The sequence below is a fragment of the Astatotilapia calliptera genome, chromosome 14 (assembly GCF_964374335.1).
Source record: "Astatotilapia calliptera chromosome 14, fAstCal68.1, whole genome shotgun sequence".
Lineage (NCBI taxonomy): Eukaryota > Metazoa > Chordata > Actinopteri > Cichliformes > Cichlidae > Astatotilapia > Astatotilapia calliptera.
Genome location: NC_137435.1, coordinates 27,118,751 through 27,143,321, shown reverse-complemented (window position 1 = coordinate 27,143,321; position 24,571 = coordinate 27,118,751). Strand labels below are relative to the sequence as shown.

At 37.6% G+C, this 24,571-nt stretch overlaps 3 long non-coding RNA genes across 5 annotated transcripts; 1 reads left to right on the top strand and 2 right to left on the bottom strand.

Moving 5' to 3' along the window:
* Positions 1-784: 784 nt before the first annotated feature.
* Positions 785-18,173, bottom strand: LOC145419971 (uncharacterized). Of its 2 annotated transcripts, XR_013901242.1 has the most exons (5): positions 18,031-18,173; positions 7,374-7,532; positions 6,985-7,027; positions 1,018-1,061; positions 785-930 (listed from the first exon to the last, which is right to left on the bottom strand). It is a non-coding gene; the product is annotated as an uncharacterized LOC145419971 (long non-coding RNA). The 2 variants fall into 2 exon arrangements; XR_013901241.1 differs by having other exon boundaries at positions 785-1,061.
* LOC113021624 (uncharacterized) lies at positions 17,540-23,159 on the top strand. 2 transcript variants are annotated; one of them, XR_013901240.1, is made up of 5 exons: positions 17,540-18,358; positions 18,513-18,871; positions 19,077-19,182; positions 19,794-21,715; positions 22,326-23,159. It is a non-coding gene; the product is annotated as an uncharacterized LOC113021624 (long non-coding RNA). The 2 variants fall into 2 exon arrangements; XR_013901239.1 differs by having other exon boundaries at positions 18,273-18,871.
* LOC113037000 (uncharacterized) lies at positions 22,716-23,784 on the bottom strand. Its single transcript, XR_003274537.2, has 2 exons — positions 23,605-23,784; positions 22,716-23,488 (listed from the first exon to the last, which is right to left on the bottom strand). It is a non-coding gene; the product is annotated as an uncharacterized LOC113037000 (long non-coding RNA).
* Positions 23,785-24,571: the final 787 nt, after the last annotated feature.

The window sequence follows — 24,571 nt, the reverse complement described above, 5'->3', positions numbered from 1 at the left end:
GAAATAAAAAGCAGGTATTGGAATAATACTAGCACGATAAGATAAATACTTAAGAACATTGCTCCTGTTCTTCAGAAAATACACAGAATATATTTTAAGGTCATGCTTTCCAAACATTCAGAGATGAACTTACACACCTGCTTGTACTTCTCTGGGATAGCTTGCTCTGAGATGAAATGCCAGTTCGGCAGCATATAGCGAGGCTCCAAATGCTCCATTAAGCATCGAAAACCGACATTTTCCACAACAGAAGGGGTTGGTCATCAAGCACAATAAATTCAACAATTTTCTCCATTATCAGCTTTGCTTTATTGCTTTCTGGAGGGAGTTTCTCACGCCTCTGAATACTTTCTGTTTGTGTGTTTCTTCGGAACATTGGAGGCCTGGATAAATTCCATGTACTCCTTTCTCTGGTATTTCGGTAAGTGGTTAATCATGTTTGCGGTGTTAAAGTTCCCAACACTGCTACCACCTTGTGAAACACTTGCATTGCATAAGTTACACTCAGCAGTCTTGCTTTTTTCTTCTTTCAGCCTGAAGTAACTCACACCGCTGACATGACCGCCGACAATCTCGCACACGATAACCACTCTATCACGTGACGCATACTGTTCCGATGTGCTAAGGTCATGACCTTGGTTATGCCATGTCACAAGTTTTGTGAGGTTTTTTTGTGATATTTATTGGATTGGGTTACATATTTTTATTTCTCCCCGATATCCAATCCTGTTAGGTGACTCTAAAGGGTGGACTCATGTGACAGAAACACACAGAGGCTCGGGAGTGCAGTGAATTAGGTTTATTTACAGTGACGGGGTATTTACAAAGGTGAGAGCTATTTGCAGTGACAGGGTAAATGTACAATGATGAGGAGAAAACGAAAGCACAGAGCCTGGCGTGCTGGGAGGACTGATGCCGTACTTGAGCGATCTAAGGGAGAATGACAAATAGAGTAAGACGCTGACCCTAAAAACTGAGAGCAAAACATATGCAGATAGGGAGAATTGGAGAGCTTACTGACTGAAGAAGTCATTAGGATGAGTGATGAAATGTTTCGCCCACTGAAAACACAACATCCAGAACAGAATCAACTTTTTGGTACATATCATCATCATCATCATCATCATCATCATCAATTATTTATTTATATAGCACTTTAAAAACACACCTGGTAGACCAAAGTGCTGTACAATACTAATATGCACATAGTAATAAAACCAGACATAGCAATAAAGTTAAAAAACAATAAAAAAATGAAAAAAATAATAATAATAATAATAAAAATAAAATAAAATAAAAATGTCAGTTACCCACAGAGTTAAAAGCCAGGGAATAAAAATAGGTTTTTAATAAAGACTTAAAAACTGGCACTGATCTAGCCTGTCTAATATGGAGAGGAAGGTTATTCCAAAGCATCGTTGCGGGAACAGAGAACGCTCGGTCTCCTCTAAGTTTCAGCCGTGACTTTGGAACAGAAAGCAGCAACTGCTCAGCTGACCGAAGGGAACGAGTGGGGACGTGGGGCTTCAACAAATCAGACAAATAAACAGGTGCCAGACCATTTAGAGATTTAAAAGCCAATAAAAGGACTTTAAAACGGATCCTGAATTCAATTGGAAGCCAGTGTAAAGAGGCCAAAATCGGAGTGATGTGATCAAATTTTCTTCTACCAGTTAAAAATCGTGCCGCAGCATTTTGCACTAATTGCAAGCGTGACAAAGTGCCCTGCCCAACCCCTGTTAAAAGAGAATTACAATAATCTAAACGTGAGGTAATAAAGGCATGAATAACGCTTTCCAAGTCACGTTTGGAAAGAAAGGGCTTAACCTTTGATAAACGTCTGAGGTGATAAAATGCTGATTTTACCACCCCGTTTACATGGTCATCAAAGGTGAGTGCAGAATCAATTTTAACTCCGAGATTTGTGATCGAACTCTTTAGTTGGGAAGTCAAAGCTGCAAGATCAACATCCAGACTATGAGAAGAACGATTTGGGCCAAATAAAATTGCTTCTGTCTTCCGATCATTAAAATTTAAAAAGTTGTTTGCCATCCATGCTTTGACATCAGTAAGGCAGTCAAGCAGAGGTCCAGTTGGGAGACTATCAGAATGACTAAAAGGTAAGTAGAGCTGGCAGTCATCTGCGTATAGATGGAATGGCACTTTATGCTTTCGGAAAATCGCGGCAAGAGGCAAGAGGTACAATGAAAACAATAACGGCCCAAGAATAGATCCCTGTGGAACACCCCAAAGCAGAGGGGCCACAGAGGATGAAGCCGACCCCAACTTAACACAAAATGTCCTATTTAAAAGATAGGACTTTAACCACAAAAGTGCCGAACCAGTAATTCCCACACCGTGCTGTAAGCGGGAGATCAGCCAATCGTGATCCACAGTGTCAAATGCAGCTGTCATGTCCAACAAGACCAGCACTGCATATTTACCACGGTCTGTCGCTATCAGGATGTCATTCATAACTTTTACGAGGGCTGTCTCCGTGCTGTGGAATGGCTTAAAGCCGGACTGAAAGATTTCTGACAATTTAGAGTCATTCAAGTAGTCCATCAACTGAGTATAAACAATCCTTTACAGAATCTTACTAAGAAAGGGAAGCTTAGAGATGGGTCTAAAATTTGATATGACTGAACTGTCTAAGCCTGGTTTCTTAAGTAAAGGATGTATGACTGCATGCTTAAATTCCCTAGGTACTTGACCAGACAAAAGACTAGTATTAATAATGTTCAGAATATGTGGTCCGATGATAGGAAATACCTTTTTAAGAAAACGGGGAGGAACAACGTCATTTGGAGAGCCACACAGTTTAGCATTCAACACAAGTTTCTCTAAATCAGATAAAACAATTGGTAGAAAAGCAGAGAACAGACTTGAGCAAGAACCATGCATGGCTGGGTCAGCAATAGGTAGAGTCGGAGGTCTCAAACTAGCAACCTTTTCCACAAAATAATTAAGAAACTTATTGCACATAACCGCAGAAGAGTGCAAAAGAATATAGCCTTCCGGATTAAGTACAGAATTTATAGTGTTATATAGAACACGAGGGTTATGCGAGCTGGCAGCAATAAGTTGAGAAAAATAGGAGTGCTTGGCAGCCTTTACTGCTCTCTGATAGACTTTCCAGCTAGTCTTAAGAGCTTCCATAGAGACGCACAGCCTATCTTTTTTCCACCGTCTTTCACATCTTCTACATTCTTTTCTAGCGGCTCTGGTAAAATCAGTTAGCCAAGGACTAGCCTTTGGCTTGCATTGTCTGAATATAAAAGGAGCGACAGCGTCGAGGACAGATTTACAAGTAGAATCCAAACAAGAAACTAATCCATCTGAGATGGACAACTCAGGAGGATAAGAAATAAATTGGTCAAACAATATGGAAAACCGCTCGGCAGTATCTGAGCCAAAAGCACGATAACATCGAGCAGGTACAGCACGCTTAAGAACAGGATTAAAAAGAACAATATCACATAAAATAGGCATATGGTCAGAAAACACCGCATCCTCGACAAGTACGTTTTGGACAGATAAACCATGTGATAAAACCAAGTCCAGTGTGTGACCACGTTCTTGAGTGGCACCTTTAACAGACTGAATAAAGTTAAAAGAGTTCACTAAGTCCAGAAAGTCCTTAGCCAGGGGCTTCCCCGGGCAGCAGACGTGTATATTAAAATCACCAAGTAAAAGGATCTGGTCATACCGTGATGCACAGTCAGCAAGAAACTCTGAGAACTCGGATAAAAACTCCTTGTTATATTTTGGGGGCCGATAAACAATCGCACACAACAGCGAAGACGAGTGGCCCAGTTCACACAAACAGAGTTCAAAACTGGTGTGGCGTGTTGATGGGGATAGCTGCTTAAAGTCAAGATGTGCCTTAAAAACAACAGCTAGCCCTCTCGGAACACTAAAAAAGGCACAACCAGCCGGCAGTAATTCAGAAAAGGCACTTAACTCACCGGGTGGAATCCAAGTTTCAGTCAAGCAAAGAAAATCCAGTGCATGGGAAGCGAAAAATTCCTTCAAAATGAATGTCTTATTTGCCACCGATCTGGCGTTAATTAATCCCAACCTGAGAGGAATTGGCTCGGGAGCTTCCGAGGCAGCAACAACCAGATCCACAGGTCGGAGGTTTGTTTGGTCCACTCCACGCCAACGCAGATGTCGGAGAGGAGAGGGTTTTGCAGAACCCTTCTCGAGAGATCCCACAACAGGAACCAAGCAGGAGTCCACCGGGTCCAAAGCACGCAACGGCACCAAGAGTCGCGGGCAGGATCGACAAATTGAGCGAAGCTCATGAGGAAAACAAGAGATCCTGAGTCTCAGTTTGACAAGGTGACCTCCACGGTTACCTCGTCTCCTGCGTCGCTTCCGCACATCCAGTGGCAATGGTAAGGAGCGCCAGTGAGGTGGTGTTACTTCCAAATCGGGAGGCAGAAAGCCTTGGTTGTCATTTCCAAACCAAGCTAAAGCTTGGGTAGATGAGCCTATTTCCAATAATGTCTGGCGATCATAAAACAATGCAGGGCTGACATGTTGCACAAAATTGACTAAAAACAATAAAATAAAACAAATAGAAGAGAGCGATAGATGGCATGCCAAACACACAGGCGCCATCTTTGGCCCTTCACACAACAATACACTAACATATATACATATACTGTAATCAGGGTTCATACGCCTTTTTCAGGGTCAAATTCAAGCACTTTTTAAGTACTTTCAAGGTCCCTTTTCAAGCTTTTCCAGCACATCCCCCCCAGCCAACAAAAAAAAAAAAGAATGCACGTGTCTCAATTCGCATCACCTCAGTAAGACCATGTGAAAATTAAAACAAATCATCCTAGGTGAACTTAAACACCTTTGTTCCCCTTCTGTTAAGACATAGAAAACGCACCACACAAAAATATCTGCAAAATGAAACCGTCACCTTATATACATAGTGTATGAACTGAAAATGCAAATTTCAGTTAAAAATTAAGATCAAATCAACTTGTTAGAGATATTCTTCTCCTGTTGAAAAACAAAAACAAAAAAGAAATAAATAAGTTTTCTCATCAGATATTGATGTGTCTTTCCTGTGTGACAAGAAATAGGAGACATATGTTTGTTTGTTGTTTCTTTTATAAGTTAATTCCCAATAAAACTGTTTTATTGCTAACTACATTGCTGTCTGCATTATTGCTGAAGTCCTAAATGATCACCTTTAAAGTGGTTGTGCTAATAACATCATGTACAGTCAGACAGGCATGGAGAACAGCACTGACTGGGAGAGGCTTTGAACACATCACATAGTTCAATTTAACATATAAGACTTTAAAAATGCACAAGCATCTACTTAAAATCTATTTAATTTATCATCTGTGATATTATTATGTACAATTCCAATGTATTTTGTTCATCTCCCTTAAATAAACAGGCAGCCTTAAAGTATGAAATATTCATATACAAATACACATAAATGTGTCTACTGTCTCAGTGGCTGATAGTGCCCCACGGGCCTCGGTGTGAGCTTGAAGACATTTATAATGTTTAAGTAGTTTAATGTGTCGGTGCTGACGATAAACATTTTGAGTGAAAGCCGGGGAACTTTGGTAGCACAGAAACAAGTGGCCATTCTTTGTGACTATATGGATCGCTCCCTCATATTACCATTATTTCACCCAAAGGCACCAAGTTAATACTCAAAAAAGCTGCAGCAATACACACAAATAATAACAGTACTTGGTGACAACTTTGCTTTTAGCCTTTAACCCTCTGGTGTCCAGGGTATAATTGGCCATTTTTGACTACTTTTGATTTGGCCTCTATATTTCACCTTTAAAAACTATTTATCTCGCGCCAATCTGTTATTTTCTCATTTTGACAAACTATATCAGCACCATTTATCTAAATTCAGACAAAATTTAAAATACCAGTAGAAAGTGATATTTTTGACTGCAAAAACCACAAGCATGTTTAACGAATAATTTTCATAATTGTAATTGTAAATTTTTTAAAAATATGCACAACTTTTGCAAACAACAAAGTTATATGGTTATATGGTACAATCAGGTGCTCTGCATCGAATAAAAAGGGACACACGTTATTTATGCAACTCCAAAAAATAGTTTGTGTCCACTATAACATAGATGAGAACAGCACAGGGATAAATCCGGCAGGTCTGACAGCAGGTGTATCACTCCTGTTTTCCATGTGGAGACAGCGTTTACACTGCAATATGCCTTTGGTGGCTTTTTTGCAGCAACTGTGACATTCACTAGTAGAACTGACACACAAAACAAAAAAACCACTACACTACACACTACCTACACAAGACAACATACTAACTTGAGACTCCAAACATGGTAAACGTCACAAATCTCTCAAATATCAAAACTCTCTCTCTCTCTCTTTCGCTCACTCGCTTTCTCTCGCCGGTCACTCCTAAAACTTCCCCCTCTTCCCAAACAACCAAATGCCACATGTTGCCATATCATTTTTTTATTGGTTGACATGGTACATTTTTCCACCAATATGGAAGGAGTGTTTTTTCTTTTTCTTTTTTCACTCACAGGCAAAGCGTGTTTGCTAGCGCTCTCCTTAGAAAACGTCGTTTTTACCGTTTCTTCCCAGAGTAAATGCCACTGTTTTATTCAGAAAAACAAACAAACATCAGTTTTACGTGGCCTATCAACACAATTTAAAAAGCAGCATATAGTTTGAAGTCCGCACGTTCGACCCAAGTTGAAATGGAGACTCTGGGTCCGTCAACCCCAGAGGGTTAATCAGAAAGCCTTAAGTTGGCTAGTTATGCATCGGGCTAATGTTAAGTAATGTTAGCTAAGTTCACAGCATATTCCATAATAGCGCTGCCATACTGCATCACACTCAGTGCATTTCTCCAGCGAGTTTGATAGCTGGCAAAATAATAGTCATAATTTTTAAAAATAGCTTCTGTAATGTACACGTACTGGGAAATGATTTACTAGGACTCACCTGTCATGCGACTTGAGAACGCAAACTCCACCATTGTTGTTTTCTGTACCATAAGTGGAAGAAAGGCATAAAAGATGCGAAAGTTAAAGCCAACTGTGGTAACTGGAGCATGTGACCTCCAAACTCAATAAGTGGCTCCAGCAGATCCCAGGAATGACATCTGAGATCTCTGTCTAGAAGAGACTTAGGAACAGCAAATACACTGCACAGAACACTCAAACTTCCAGCTTAAAGGATAAAATGCTGCCAGCAGGGGCAAGTGTCAGCAGGGGCCAAAGGCCTGTACAGAACTGGACTCAAGTGCAGAACCAGGTACGGAGACACCTGAGTTAAATTCACACAAAACAAAGGTCTAAGTGGTGAGTTGGGTGCAGAGATGAAGAGCTGACCTGGATTCCAGGATTCCCTGTGAGTGACGGTGGAAGAAGGGCTGGCAGTGAGTTGTGGAAATTTCCCTCCTAGAGATTGGAGTGTGGTGTAATTCCAATGATAGTTATAACCAGTATCCAAAAGGCGAGTTCAGTTGGAGCGGTGGTGTAACGATGGAACTGTAGCACAAAGAAATCGAGGTAAGTATACACAAAACTGGGACATAGAGCAAGAACTCTATTTATTTGTATTACTTTAGTACTTGCATTTATAATACTCAGGGTGTTGTGCTCTATTTATTTGTATTACTTGTTATTCTGCTTTCTTTTTATTCTGTTTCTTTCGCTCCGGGACCTTGTGCACGTAATTTTGTTCCACCTCATTTTTTATTTATTTATGAGCATTGTATATATGTTTTTCTTCAGTTAGATGTTTATGACAGTTTAAAATTGAGATGCAAGCTTAGGACATAAACATAGCTCAAGCATATTTCCCCTTTATCTACAATACCGGAATAAAGATTCATCTAGAAAAATACGGAAAAGCTTGGTATTATCAACGATTAAATCTGACAACAGCTGGGAATAGGGAACTTAACCTTTAATGGACATGTAATAAACAATAAAGTTGAAAAATATTTGTGACTATCATAATTACCGGAAACTGATAAAATGATGATAAGGGAGTGGAAATGAAGAGTTGACTTTTTGGAGATTTCTTAAATAAATGTAAAAGAAATAAATCAGAAATTAAAAAAAAAACAAAAAAAAAACAATTATATCATTATCAAAACATCATAAAATGTGAAACTAGGAAAAGAGAAGACAGTTTTAGCCTGTGCTATTTGAGAGAAAGAGGAATTTAAATGAGAAGAGGGAAAAAAAGCTTAATGGACTGCTGACGTGCTTAATGATACATTTGTTGAATGCCCATGAAACATCTTTGGTGTAAATTGCTTCAAGTTTTTGAAAGTGGCTTGAATATCTCCAATCACCTTTTCCAAGTCCAATTTTCATCCATCCTTTAAAAAAAAAAAGAAAAACCTTTCTTTCCCCCCTTGTCCTCCCCCCACCCCCCCACTGCCCACCCTTCCCCCATCTCTCCCAGTCCTTTTTTCACCTCTTTTCTTTGGTTCTTATTACCCAACCTAATGATAGCCAGTCTTCACACAGAGAGGCACTGATGGCAATGTGCGCCTATCGTTATATTTAGATCTAATTAAAGATCATTATAATCTATCACCACAATGGAGACCAGACTGTGATAGAGTCAGAAGAATGGGGATGGGAGACAGAAAGGGAAGCAGGGAGAAAGAAAGACAGGACAAAAGAAAAAAGACAGAAAGGCTTATTGTGGGATCTGTGCAGGAGGAGTTTGAGAACTTGAATGTGTCTCAGTTGTGGAAAACTACTACTCCATATTGTTCCATAACTACACCCTTTTTTCCCCAATTATCAAATTGGGAAATGTGATTACAACACATTACAGTGATTGCGATCCTTGTTGTGGCTCAAGAGGAAAAAGAAAAAGGATAAAAGGAGTAGTGATGAAAAAGTAACAACTAAAGAGAGGTGCAACAATAAGGTGACCCCCAGTAGTTTTACTAACCCTTGAGAGAGGATGTTTTTTGTATGGTATTAAAATTAAATTGGATTTTCTTGGGTAAGGCAATATTTAATACACGAACTGTATATAATCAATATGTACAATACAGTCTTACAGCAACTATTTATAAGTGTGAGCTAAAGAATTCTTGCAAAACACCTTAAGCACAGGTAGCCCCATTGAGACTCAATGTCTCTTTTACAAAAGAGATCCTACCCATAGGATAGAGCATGGCTATTCAACTACGAAGTTAGTTGGGCCAGATTTTCAAACCGAGGAATTTATCTGGGCCAGATATTTTTTTTTAAGCCAGTAAGCAGCAGATCATGATCAATTTCAAACCCACACAACTGTATTGAAAAACAAATAATTGTTTTATTCCTATTCCCCTGTAAATCTGGTGACCTCTCACAAATGCACACCAAAAGGTCCATTTAAAAAAAAGGGAGCTATAACGAAACTATTTTTTGCACATTTGAAATAATAATAATAATAATAACAAAAAACCATTTTGATAATTCCCTTTCAAATTAAAATAAATATTTCGCTGACCACTCACTTTTCCTGCCATGGATGGAGCCCCATCCGTCACAAGTATACAGACACGCTTCATATCCAGACCATTTTCCTCAAAAAGAGCTGAAATCTTCTCAAACATTATTTCGCCAGCTGTGTGTCCCTCTAACGGTAGTAAGCCGAGCAATTTCCCATCCAAAAAACGGACATATACGCACAACTGTGCATTATCAGTTCTGTCTGTGATCTCCTGCTATAGACATTACATCAGTTTTCTTCAGGTCATCTAACAGCATTTCAAACTCGTCTGACGCCAGAACTTCAACTCTACGAATATTTGAACTGTCCTACAGGGGTACGTTTTTAATAGCAGATGTCACACTTACTTTAAATTTTTTCATCACTTTTCACCGCATCCACCACGGCCAGCATGCAGTATTTCGCTGTTTCAGAATCTGTGAAAGGCCTTTTCTTCTTCGCCAAGAAGCAAACACGAAGGGAAGCTGCTGCAGCTCTCTCTTGGGCTGTACAGGACCCTCACCATGGTAGTACAACTCCGGTTGTAAGATTATTAAACTCGGTAAAATTAATAAGTATTTGTCAGTCCAGGCAGGGTTAAACCGACAGTTTTCATTGTCAATTTTGCGCTTTTGGAGTGAGAAAGACATGCTGTTGTCGCATCATATATTACGATGATTGTTTAATATGTTTACATCACAGTGCATTGTGGGTTAAATATTGCTAGGCTACTAGGAGTGTTGCATTCACAGTCTACACTACGCTGTAGGAATTTAAAATTTTTTTTTTTTAAATTAACTAATTTTTTGCGTTTTCTCTGTCTTTCTGCCAGGACCACAGGCAGGGCCACTCGCAGGTTGCTTCTGGGCCGCATTTGGCCCGCGGGCCGCCATTTGAATAGGCTTGGGATAGAGGCATAATAGGTATGAAGTGACATAGTATTATTGTATTTGAAACTTTTTGCCACATATAGGGCACATTTGAAAAATGGGTATTTAATTGCAAAGAAATTAATGAATTTGATGAACAATCCAATTCAGCATCTGACAGGAGAACAATTTGTGGCCCTGTTTTAATATTTCTGAGAAAGGCAAATGGAATACTACTACTATGATGATCCCTGTAGCACAATCTGTGGTGCTGATGGTTAAAGCTTGGTGTTTTAATTTTGCAAGTGCTCTCCCTCTCTCTCTCTCTCACACACACACACACAAACACGCACGCACACACAGGGGAAAGGCATTTTGCTAAAAATTAATGGGTGGATAAAGTGATTATTGTTTTGCAATACATCTTTTTAACATCAAAGCTTTGTAATCAAAAAGAGGGAGCATAATCATTTTTGCATTTTCTCTCTGCCTGTACGACTAAAAACACATGCACTCTCCTAAATCCACCCCAACATCACATTACCAAATCACGATGACTCTGTGAATACACACTGTTTATTAACATCTAACAAATTCTCCTTTATTTTAAACAATGTAATGGCTATAAATTAATGTTTAAGAACCATTCATTGTTCCCTTATTAAAAGTGAATTACACAAATGTGTTTTAGTCCTTCATGCTAATAATGTGATTGGGTGTCTGTGTGTGTGCATATTGTGCAGAATGCTAGTTTCTGAACATGTGCTGCAGCTGGATGCTCGGCTAGGTTATGGTCTCCAGTTCAGTCCAGTTCTCTCTGCCTCACTGTGTGCGTGTGTTGCCCTTGTTGTGGCTGTTGTTATTCCCAACCCCAGGCTGAGTGAATAAAACAAGGCCAAGACAATGAGAGGATTAGAACAATAATACAGTACAACACTGGAATATTCAGTAGAAACACCTATACTTTAAAAAGCAAACTACTCTGAGCTAGAGGTAGAGCAAATGTCAGACACATGTGAACAATATGCTTTGAGTGATTCCTCCAGCTATTATTATGACCGTGCCAAGGAGGAGATAGAAATAGTAGGAGAAAAATAGTGGAGGAATTGTATCGTTGTATTGCAGGCAATGATTCAATGCTTGTTTCACTGTATCATCTACATGTTTCAAACTTGATCTTGTACTCAAGTTTACTGGAATAATGCTGGACAATTCGACTAGCAATAAACTTGTATCCAATGGTAATAATGAAATGACAAAATACATATATTAGTATGCGTGCGTGAACAATCTTTTATCTATTTATTATGAGAAGTTCAAACTTATGTTTCAAGTGGTATGACTATATACATTTACATAGTAAATAAAGTGCTCCTAAAGTAATCAACAAATTACATCAATTAGAATTGTTTTCCTCTTTAAATATCATATTTGATAAATACTGATATGCAATAACTGATATGCTCTCCAAGAAATCTCTAATCTCCCTGAATAAACTGCATCTCTTCTACCATGGATTGCTATTGCTGATGGTGGCCCTTATTTTGCTCTGCAGCCTGAGTAAACTCAGCATAACAGAACATGAACTAGCTGTTCACCTGCTGCAGCTTCTGGTTAGAGCAACCTTAAAGCACACAGCAGAGCTCCTGAACAGAACAAGAATCACCATTAACAGTCCAAGATTGTGAGATAAACCCAATAATGAAACAAGATGCTTTCTGATGAAGACACTCGATGATACTAATGTAATGTATACACACACACACACACCCGAACGTCTAATATTTTCTTATGACGCTTCCAATTTAACACTGATTACATAATTCTTTTTACTGATCATTCTTCCAGAAAATTTCACGTCAATTTCAGTCATAGAAAAGATCAAACTGTTATTTTCCTAACACTGTCACATGCCTGCTGCGAGTTAATGCAGCTGAAAACACATTCACCTGTCTGTGTTGCTGTTCTCCACTAAAATGAGATCAAAGAATGAACAGTGACAATTTTCTGACATTATTTGCCTATGTTCACTGTTATTCACTTTGTCATTTTCAACTGGTGCTCATTTGGTCAATGACTGTCACAGAAACGTATTCTTCCTGAGATGAAAATGGTAAAAACAATACCTCAGCCTAAGTCACCTCCAATTTCTGCTCCCTGCACTTCTCATGAATACTTCAACAAACTACAGACCTCACATATCATTCATCCTCCTCTGTTTCTTTTTCTTGCAGCTTTGCCATATCAATCTTCAGCACAACGGATAGCACATGGCTTCACACTTTTTGTTTCTCAACCCAGAAATTTATGTTCATAACTACGCCTGCTCGTCTCATCACTCAGGATCTATCTCGTCTATGTACCTTTTCACTCTGTCTGTGTTGGGTTGTCAAACTCTCATCCTCCTTGCTCTCTATTGCCCCATGAGAGTGCATTATAGAAGAAAAGATGACAAGAAGAAAAGAAAGTGGAAAAATATTTATTAATTAGCGTTAGAGTTCTATTGTGAGCAATAATGAATTTAATGAATACAGAGATGAAGAAAGAAAATGAACCACAAAGGCAGAAGAAGTGCAGAGAAAAAGAAATGCACTACAGCTCTAATGTACAAACACTTGTTTATGCACATAAACAGAGACAGATCATTTGGCAGTTAACCAACATGTTTGTATCAGTCCATTGTGTCTGTAATGAAAGGGAAATCTCAAAACAGTTTAATCTAACAAGCAGCAATTTGCTTGGTTTACTAAAAACTTAAAACAAGCAAAAATCCTTTAGCTTTAGCAGGAATATGCAGATGCTTTGTGACTTTAGTTTGAGTTGAGTTAACGGTTTAATTTAGAGTTGTCACTCTTAGGTGGGGCAATGCTGGGGGAAACAGGGTGATTTGATATGCAAAAACTCAGCCATTCTCTTTAGATATATGGCAAATGGACAGAGATGAATAAAGACAATTTTAGGAAGACAAGAAAATAGAAAAGAAAAATGTTTTATTCCTTTTCCTTTGACACACACACACACACACACACACTCATGCATGTATATATATAAAATGGGGGAAAAGGGTGAATCCAAATTTTAATTTCATTTTTTTAAAAAGTATATTGAGAAAGAAAGGTTGCGCCACACACAAAATGGATTTAGGTCTGTGTTTTTATGAACACACCATTAAAGAGTAAATATATGACAGCACTAATGGGCTATTGGAGTTCCCATCGCACATGATGGATGGAATTAAAGTAATTGCCTCTGTGTGTTTAAATCAATTATAGAAAACTGCTGCAGAGAGGCGTGACAAATTGCAAGAAGAGTCCTCACAATATTCCCTCCTGTCTTTATGTGTGTGTGATACACACCCCAATGACATTTTCCTTGAAATTATCTTTCCCATTCATTTCACTTCATTGCTCTCTTTGCACTAAACCCCATCCATATACTTCACCATGACTATGCATGTTGCATGTAGACATTTATAGTATAAAGATATTTGTGTGGGCATGTGTGTCCATACCTGCTGGTGTGCACAATTTGTGTACCAGTGCACATGAGCAAATGGCATCAACTTCTTTCATCTAGTTCAGTGAGTTTCACTTCGGGAGTTATTGTGTCCTGAGGGTAGGACTCCTGCTGACATAATGATTTAAAGGTAACTCTCTATGGACCTAGACAATTTAGGTTAGAAATAATGCTCACTCCAAGTCTGGAGAGTTGCATTCCTTGCACTGTTTGTTTGCAGCAACAGCAAAGTGTATATTCTTTCTAAAGGAAACTGTAAGAATGTATTATAAATACTGATTTCTAAACAATGAATAGCTAGAAAAACAGGGAAGTAAAGGAATACTCCAACACTAAGACTTGTTTGTGATGATTATCAATATTGCAGTCTTTATTGTTGGCACACCTTCATTTACTGGATATATGGAATTTGAAGTTAAGTTTAAGCAGTGGGAGTATTGGCCTTAAACTAAAGAGGTCCTTAGGTTAGGTGCATTACATGGTGAGACCCCTAGCACTACACCTAGCATTCAAATATGGTAAGCCTACTTTTGAAATTATTTTAATATATGATATATGAAAATGATAATTTCAGAGTATTTAAGTTGAACTACAGTATATGCAGTCGGCAGATCTAAAGCTAAGCTAGCTACTAACCATCCATAGCTGTCTACAAATTATTAAATGAGTAGGTTAATCTGCAATTACAGTAAGTGCAATTTCTAAGTTATTTACTATTTTGCAAATGATCCTTTTTCTTCCTGCCCATAGATATCCATGCAGCTATGGCCCAGTTGATGCTAACTAATTCCATTCCTGTCTTTTTAGTGGTTTTAGATAAGATATTGAAACCCCAAAACTTCTCTTGAATTCTACCAAAGTCCACTATTTAGATTCAGAAAAGTTTATATAATTATTTAGCCTTGTTGTGCAAACAAGCCTGCATCATTTCATAAATATAGAATTTGAAAAGTAATAAATTGTATCTAAAAAGTTACACTATGCACTAGATACATGTTCTGATGAGTTTTGGCAAACACCCATTTGACTAACATGTGTGTCTCAGCCTGCTCTTGTTCCCTCTCTGTTCTGTCCTCATTCTCCTCTCTCCCTCCCTCTCTATTCCTCTCTCTCCCTCTTTGTGCTGACAATCAAGCCAAACACCAACATCATCAAATATACAGTTGAAACCAGATATTTATGTACTCTTCTGATAAAAACACAAACACTTTTTTAATTGTAACATCAAATCAGACTAAATGTTTACTTTTTTAGATTGATAAATATAAAAAATACATTTGTTAACTTTAGGAGTAGAGAGAGAAACTATCTGTATTTCTTAATTGCACTAAATTGTATTCAAATTTGAGCCACACTTACGGAGGTCGACAATTCTTTTCCTGGTGTTTTGGCTGATATCTCTTGATTTTCCCATGTCAAAGAAACAGGCTCCAGTGTTGCCAACTTAGCGACTTTGTCGCTATATTTAGCGAGTTTTCAGACCCCTTAGCGACTTTTTTTCTAGAAAAAGTCACTAAAAAAGACGTGAAAGCGCGTATCGCTTTTACTCTCAACAAGCAGTGGGTGCTGTAACGCAGTCAGTTCTTCTTTTACTCTTATGCTGTTTTGTGGATCACAAGGTTTAAAACTACTTATAAACACACACACACAAAGTAACTCCACCAGAGTGCCTATTTCGGGTCACTTTTGCCGGTGCAAGCCCAGGTAAAGGAGCAGGGTTGGAATTGTGACATTAAAAAAAGCAATAATTGCTAAAATAAATGTAATTTGTAGTTCTAAATAAACTCTAAATGCATTTAGGATGTTTTTTACTCACTTTATGTCTCTTATGTTATTTCTCTCTCCAACAACATAGATTACAATTAGATTAGCATGATCAATTATGCAAATTAGGCAATGACGTCTTTAGCGACTTCTAGCGACTTTTAGGACAACCAATAGCGATTTTCCTTACTGAGGAGTTGGCAACACTGACAGGCTCTGTGTTGGGGTGTCTTGTATGCATCCACAGGTTTGCCACCAATTTACTCACATGGACTCTACTAACCTATCAGAAGTTTCTTCAGCTCAGAATGGAATCATCTGGAGTTTTCTTATTAATTAACAATAAACTTAGTGTATATGTACTCCTAAATTTGATGAAAGTGATTAAAATAGACATCTCCCTCTTTTTATTCTGACATTTAACTAATTAAAAAGATATTTCAACATTTATTTATCTAAAACAAAACAAGTTTACTCTAAATTGATGTTTAAAAGTAAAAAAAAAGAAGAATTATGTTTTCTCCCTAAAGTGTCCTTCCAATGATTTACTTTCCTAGTGAATGTTTCTTGTTTTGAGATAATTTTTTGTTTTACACTCTAAAAGCTATTTTTGCTTGAAATAAATGTAAAATGGTTCATTTTTAGATTTACAGACTAAATAAGAAAAAAAGTAATATATACTTGAAACAAGTCTAATCATCTAACACATGAGACTGGAAACTAGCTTGTAATGTTCAAAACAAGATGGACAAGATAATCTGGCTAAATCTAAGACAATAAATCTTGTTAAGCTACAAGAAATTTGCAGTGTATGTAAATATCTGGTTTCAACTGTGAATATACTATTATCTATTTTATTTATTGAATTTTATTGTTTTATTTATATTTTGATATTGCTAGGGATGATCCAATGATCGGGGACCATTCTTCATTTCGTTGTTCTCGTGACAATGACAATAAAGTTTCTGATCTGATACTGCTGTGTATTGAAATTTCTCTTGTTTTGCGTAGAAATATACTGAACAACATCCATCCATCCATCCATTCGCTTCCGCTTATCCTTTTCAGGGTCGTGGAGCCTATCCCAGCTGTCATAGCTGCCCACTGAACAACATACAAAGCATAATATATAAAATAACATCTACCTGAGTTTTTTCTTTGAAAGACGCTCCTTATGTCTATTGTTGTGTTCATCAGTACACAATTGAAACGGATTTAGAGAGTTTGTTTAGCCGTGGAGGGTAACAACTGAAAATATGAAATGTAAGCTAAGGCTCTCTCAAAAAATCAGCATTGTCATTCGGCTTTTTATTTATCCATTTGTTGATTCACTCGAAGAGCAAGTAACGCAACCAAGTGATCAGTTTGATATCAATCTTTTGTGATATATATTTGTACAGTAGGGGAGACCGGGGATAGTTGTAACGTGGGTCAGTTGTAACACTTCCAATTTCTCCAATCAGGGCTAAGTTTCAAATGATGTGACTCATCCTGTGCACGCCCAATTCAGTTCTGCTATCACATGTGAAAAATCAGCACATTTTGTCAAACACAGACAATTTAACACGAAAAAAAGTAATTTGTATGCCAAAAAGTATGTTTTTCTACTTTATTTAAACTTCTAATAGCATTATCTGCAATTCCTCCACTGTTTGTGTTCCCACACATACATTATGCAGACCTCTGTGTCAGAGATGGACCAGTAGGAAGTACTGGTAGTGGAAATAAATCAGGATGGGTGCAAGAAACAGATTTCCTCATCTTTCTGAAGCAGTTTGCAAACCACACCAAGGTATGATAAAAAGTAATGGAATTGCGATGCTGGTGAACAACTACATTTTTTCAGCTTCATTGTTATGTTCAAAATTGGTGCAAGAGTTGTAGGTCATAATGCCCACTGAGCCAATGAGGCCAAACTCAAGGAAGACCAACCAAAATTAATGAAATATTCAGTTGCAGAAAATTCCATAATTTGTCTTTTTTGGGGGGTTGGAATATGTTCAAAAGCTAGATTTCTGCATTCTGTCACACACACACAGCTACATAAATGGCTCTAAGTGCATTCATGTGTTGAATAAACAAAGATTACATGTTAATATTTTGTTAGTACCCTTATTTCATTGTGTTACATTTCACCCCGGGATATGTTACAACTAACCCAGACTATGGGGTTAATTGTAACATTTCACTCTTTGTGTTTGAGACCATACCATGCAATGGGTAATTGTGCTGCAGAGAAAATAGCTGCACTATTTAATAGCAGAGACATGTAAATACTTTGCATTACATTTTGAATCCACTACCTTAAAAGAGCTTCAATTTACAGACAGAAATGTCAAAAATGTTACAACTATCCCCGGTCTCCCCTACGAATGATTTGCTTTGGTACCTGGTAAAACTTAAGCTCTCCTCTGTCTGCAGCAAACTCGCAGGCAGTAGTGATGTGTCTGTCGCAAACGAAATGGTTCTTAGAGCTGGGTCTTTGACATGAACGACGCGATCAGGCTCCTTATCGTGAGCCGTGTTTTTGTTTTGTTTTTTTCTTTCTCTCACCCTCTCTCTCGCACTTTTTTTCCGCTTCACTCTGCACGCCAGCCTTGTGCTTTACGCTGGGATGAGGGGGGAGGGGTGGTAGTTACACTCGCAGTAGCACAGGAACAGAACGGGAGGGAGAGACAGAGAAAGAGAGCCAGGGACAACAACGTCACATCAGAAAGGTATAGTAATCATCCACAACTATTTTCAGTTGCAGATGATAAAGGATACAGAAAGTTTATTCATGCAGGCCCATATGACAGAGAATGTGCATCTTCTTTTTGTTTTCATATTTTCATTTATATTTAATTATATTTTTTGTGTTGTGGTTTGCAGTGTTTTGTACGGTGGCCCTGAGAGGCCACTGCAACTTCAGAAAACACTTGCAAAAAGAAAAATGCTGCAAAAAGGAAAACGCTGCAAAAAGAAAGACGCTACACTGCAACTTCAAGAAAAAAGCTGCACTGCAAAAAGAAAAACGCTACAAAAAGAAAGACGCTGCACTGCAACTTCAAGAAAAATGCTGCAAAAAGAAAAGCAAGTGCTGCAAAAGCACACAAAGCACAACGGAAATAGGAAAAAAGACAACGGAAATGTTCCTGGGGAGACAATAACCCGACTGACCAGTTGCACGAACCAAAACATGCTAACCAGTGCGCTAGGACTGGGACACACTTCAAAGAAGTGGAGGAGAGGTAAATGTGTTGTAATCTCATGATTCTAATAATACTACATATATCTGGAATATATATTCAAAGATAATTCTAACAAAGATAATGTTTAATGTAGCCTTAGAAATGAAGCTTTTTGAAACTCGAGAACAAATACTAATAAGTCAAAGTCATTAAGGAATATTGCAGTTAATGTGTTCAGGTTTTAATTTGGCATTGTCTTCATCAGGCAATGTATTGTCCATATTGTGGAATCCAGCTAGTGGGGCAAATTGGAGTTTTTTGTGGGTCCTGTGGAACTAACATTCAAGTTTTAGCACCTTTTATAGAGAATGGTAAGCACTTCACTTTCCTAAGTTCTAGTATTTATTGCTCACCTTTTAATTGCTTCATAATGACTTATATACACCACAGTAGCTTCAGTAGTGCGTGTTAAACTTTTTTTTTTGGGGGGGGGATTATTATTCATGTGCCATTCCAAAGTACTATATTCATTTCCTTATTCTAAGGTTTTTGTATTGTTAAAGACTCTGTATGCAAAGATAAATCAGAATTCCAAAAACGCAAAGGCATGAACTGGTAGGTACTAAGAACTGTATTCTGGTTTAAGCCTGCCACCGGTTCTACGGCATAATTTTAAAAACTAGTTTACGACTTAATAGGGCATATGTACACAGTGACGAAATTCTTCTAACTTCTCTAATTTTGCTCATTTTGAGTTGTCAGCATAGAGGTCTTAATGAGAGTGATAAGTCCTGAATCCTGGTCCATGTTCTTTGAGCTTTTGCTGGCCTTTATTTAAGCACACATCAAGAAGATTAAATACTTGAGTCATGTTTATTGAGACTTGTTTCAGATGTGGTATTTTTTTTAAAAACACTTATTAAGTGCATTTGTGGATTCCTGCGTTTGTAATTATCTTTTCATGTTTTCTCTTCAACCTTAGGCCCAGTCTCAGTCACAGACATCATCAATAAGTATTTCTCTGAGGGCCATACATATGAAGTGATCCTGGATTTTCTTGAAAACAAGCATAATATTTGTATGAGTCTGAGAACATTAAAGAGGAGGCTAAAAGATGCTGGAATGACTAGAAGGACAGACTTTACTCCCACTGACATTGTCATTTCCACTGTTACACAAGAACTGAGAGGCTCAGGTCAGCTTCTGGGTTACAGATCCATGTGTCAGACACTGCGACAAAAGTATAATCTGAAAGTTAAAAGAAATGATGTAATGCACATACTCTCAAGACTAGATCCATATGGTGTTAAGCGTCGCTGTAAACGCAGGTTTGTTCGAAGAGGATATTTTTCAGAAGGACCAAATCAAGTGTGGCATGTGGATGGTTATGATAAGCTGAAGCCCTTTGGTGTTGCTATTAGTGCATGTGTCGATGGATTTTCAAGGAAAGTTATGTGGCTCAGCTGTGGCAGCTCAAATAATGACCCAGGTATCATTGCAAAATATTATATGGAGTGCTTGTCACGGTTTGGTCAACTTCCAGCATGCCTTCGTACAGACTGTGGCACAGAAAATGGCACAATGGCAGCCATTCACTGTGCTTTAAGATCAGACCATGGAGATGAACTTGCAGGAGCCCACAGTCATATGTATGGTACCTCAACTACAAATCAACGGATTGAAAGTTGGTGGTCTTTGTTCAGAAAGCAAAGGTACATGGCTTTTAAAATATATTCTGAAACTAAAATTGAATGGTTCTGAAGGTGTTTCGTGGTCAGCGATATACTTTTTTTTGTGGGTGGGGTTTTATACTCAAATATTAAATTACAGTCACAAACAAACAAAGAAAAACATAGTCACCTACACATTTTTCTCATGTGATGCACAACTGCTTCAAAAAATATAATAAATGGTTTGGTATACCAGTGACATTTGTTTGTATTAAAACAACACACTCAAAAAGAAACTCCTACTCAGACATTCCACAAAAGTCCTAAAAAGGAACTATAAAAAACAACAAACAAACTGACATTCAACATTTTAATAAATTATTATGAATTATGAAGATTGATGTATTTAAAATTGAGTAAAATTTATTCAAATTTGTGTGCCTACGTAGTACCAAACTAACATCTAGATCAAATAGTTTACCTGTAGGGAGTCATATAAATATAAGAACAAGGGTTTCTTCAAATTTGAGAACTGTAATATGAGTAATATAAGAACATTGATCCAACATGACAGAAATTTGTTAGAAGAGGTCATTCGTTTCAGACATTTCTTCGACTTTGTGTGCCAAAAAAAAAAATACTGATGTTTTCACTAGCTTTTGGATTTCTGTGTGGTATCTAACAAGTGATAACAGCTTCAGTGTTCATGTAGAAATAAAATAGTACATTTATATGGACAGACCTGTATATTACAACTTTTCTTAAGTTCAACCGCCAAATGCAGGAATAACAGAAGGATTAATCATTTTGTTAAATTTTGTTATTTGTGTGAAGTTGCTTTTTTTTTCCTGCAGTGCATTGATGAAACACTTCAGAACATGTGAATAAGCTTTTCTTTGAACGAAATTGCACACATTTCAATATTCTTAAGATTACGACTATTTTTTTAAAGAGGACAATTACATTGAATTACTTGTGTTATTAAATTTTATATGCCTTGTCATTCCACCATTAGAACTCAGTTCTGGATTGAACTCTTCAGTGACCTGAGGGAGAGGCATCTTTTCAACGGCAGTCATGAACATAAATGCCTTCTACGATATGTCTTCCTCAATGTCTTGCAAAAAGAGCTTGACGAGTACAGAGATCTCTGGAACACTCACACCATCCGACCTGTGCGCCAATCTTGTTGTCCATCTGGTAAACCAGAAGCCATGTATCACCTGCCTCATAGGTATGTATTTAGTCCATGTATTTTATTTCATAGTTTTACTAAAATTTTTCTTCCTCAGTATAGTGTATTGTATGTGCAGGATACCTGTCCAGCTTGCTGTTATTAAACCTTTTGTTCATTTATAAAATGGTTCAGGAACAGTCCATCCATTATGTGCACTCTTTTCTTTCTTGACCTAACCACTTGAGTTAAGTAAGCAGTATATCATTTAGGTTTAACAATTTGCCCTAACTGTTACTCACAGCAGGTATTACACACACTTTAGCAATTGAATAGTGTATTTTGTTGTTTTCACCTTTTTGCTGAATAGAAATTAAAGCTGCCACTTGTGTTTTGCCATTAGTTCTGTTCTCTGACTTCATGCACATACTTTTTATTTTTATATTTTTTTCCAAAAAAAAAAAAAAAGTTAGACAATCATATTTTAACTTTGGATCACATCTTGGCTAAAAATGACAAATGTAGATATATGCATAATTAAGATTCTTTAAAATCACAATTTCCAGAACTGACTTTTAATTATAAGATTGACTTTGCGCTTTTGCTGTAACCTTGAAGGATAGTACCTGGAGAAGTGACTGAATTTGTTCATTTTTCTGACTGACCTAAGGTATGGTGGAAGAGAGTGTGGATTCCAAGTGCCTCAAGACATCCTGCACCAGTTTGATGACATTCTACCTGCTCAGTACAGTCTATGTGGGGACGACAATCTCCAGGTTCATTTCACAAACTTGGAAAGACAGAGTGAGCTCCCTCGACCAGTCAACTGGACTACTGCAGTTGAAAATTATATAACACTCAAAAATATGACTGGACTTTAGAAGTCAATGTAAAATCATCTGCTAGATGTGGGTACAATTACCACTGACACTAATTGTCACAAACCAACTTTAATGAGTATTGAAAAAAATAGTACCATAGTTTTTATATAAATAGTTTCACTACCGTCAACTTTTCAGTGTGTACGCTTTCGACCTGAAGAAATCAAAAGACCATACTGTACAAAATAACTTGTTCCTTTTAATTAGGTGTTGTAACAAACACGTTGATTAATTTGGAGATCTGTTTTACAAACAAAGGTTTACAAAAGCATTCAGCGAGACCTGTATTTATGTGGGTTTTTCCTATTTCTTTTTTTAACTCCAAGAACAACTTGCATATCGTACAAAAAAATGTAATCAAACACAGAAGTGTTTGATTAAATAAAGCCTTTTAACTGAATTTATCAGATTTTTTTCCCTGTGTTATTATACTAGCGTGTCTCAGTGCATTAGAATACTTCAGAAATGTTTTATTTTGTTACATTGGCAATTTCTTAACACAGTGAAATATGTCTAACTTGTTCAGCTGTCCCACTATGATACTATGCTTTTGAAATTCCAAAACCTGATTGAACTTTCTGCGATGCATTAAACTTTATGTGATTTACACAAATTATTAGAAATTATTAGAAACAAAATTTTCAGATTTTAAAATCACAAACTTCAAATGTTTGCTAAAACCATAAATGTGGCTTAAAAGCAAAAGGACTTGGACCTTAGGGAAGCCCAAACCCAGGAGAGTTCTGGATGCCATAATCTATGGCTTCTTGGAAGTCCTCATAACTGTGTAGCACTAGGATTTTGATAGTATTTGCACAGACATCTACTACAGGGAAGCGTGAAGTGGTCTGGAAAAGAAGTTGTGGCTTTGGCTGAATTGCTGCAGGAGGAATTTCTCTCAGTCCAGTTGCAAACATAAGGATGTCTTCAAGAGACAGACTTCCATTTCTCTCTGAAAATGTAAAGAGAATAAAAGTTATTTCTAATGATAATAAACAGGGAAAAGGTGCCATTACACTTTGCTGACATAAATGTACTCATTTCAACCTTTTCAACCAAATTTAATACCTTCTACAGAAAGCAGATAGTCTTGCCAGTAGCTTAGTACTCGTCTCCTCTTGACGCCTAGAGCTGCCAGGTGGACCAAATTGCACATGGAAGATGTTCTCAAGAAGATCAGCTGTCAGCCTGGTCTCAGTGTAGCACATGAATGAGAAGAAGAGTGAAGGATGCTGTTCCAGAGCGTTTAGAAAAATACATGACTACATGAGAGCACATCCTTTATCGCTATGCCTGTAATACTCTGCCTATTGCCTTAATATTAAATAATTTTTTGAACAATAATTATTGAAAATATTTTGTCATGTCATTATACTGCCGCAAGTAGTGGTGGCATGGGCCGCGAAACTGAGACACAGGCATTAGAGCCTCTTAATGCTTGTTTTGTTTGGGTTTCCACCAGAGTGGAATTAACAAAAAATAGAGAGGGCATAGCCTAACATACGAAATAGGAAAATAATGATGTGTAATCTATTTATTTCAACAAAAAAACTGTATTCTGAATACCACCTATTTACACAGTAACTGTAACGGAATACAGTTACTCGTATTTTAAATACGTGACAGTGTTACATGTATTTCGTTACTCCCAAACACTGCAAACATATCTGTAGTATTATTAGAATCATGAGATTACAACACATTTACCTCTCCTCCACTTCTTTGAAGTGTGTCCCAGTCCTAGCGCACTGGTTAGCATGTTTTGGTTCGTGCAACTGGTCCGTCGGGTTATTGTCTCCCCAGGAACATTTCTGTTGTCTTTTTTCCTATTTCCGTTGTGCTTTGTGTGCTTTTGCAGCACTTGCTTTTCTTTTTGCAACGTTTTTTCTTTTTGCGGCATTTTTCTTTTTGCAGTGCAGCGTTTTTCTTGAAGTTGCAGTGCAGCGTCTTTCTTTTTGCAGCGTTTTCCTTTTTGCAGCATTTTTCTTTTTGCAAGTGTTTTCTTAAGTTGCAGTCCGTTTGGCCTCTCAGGGCC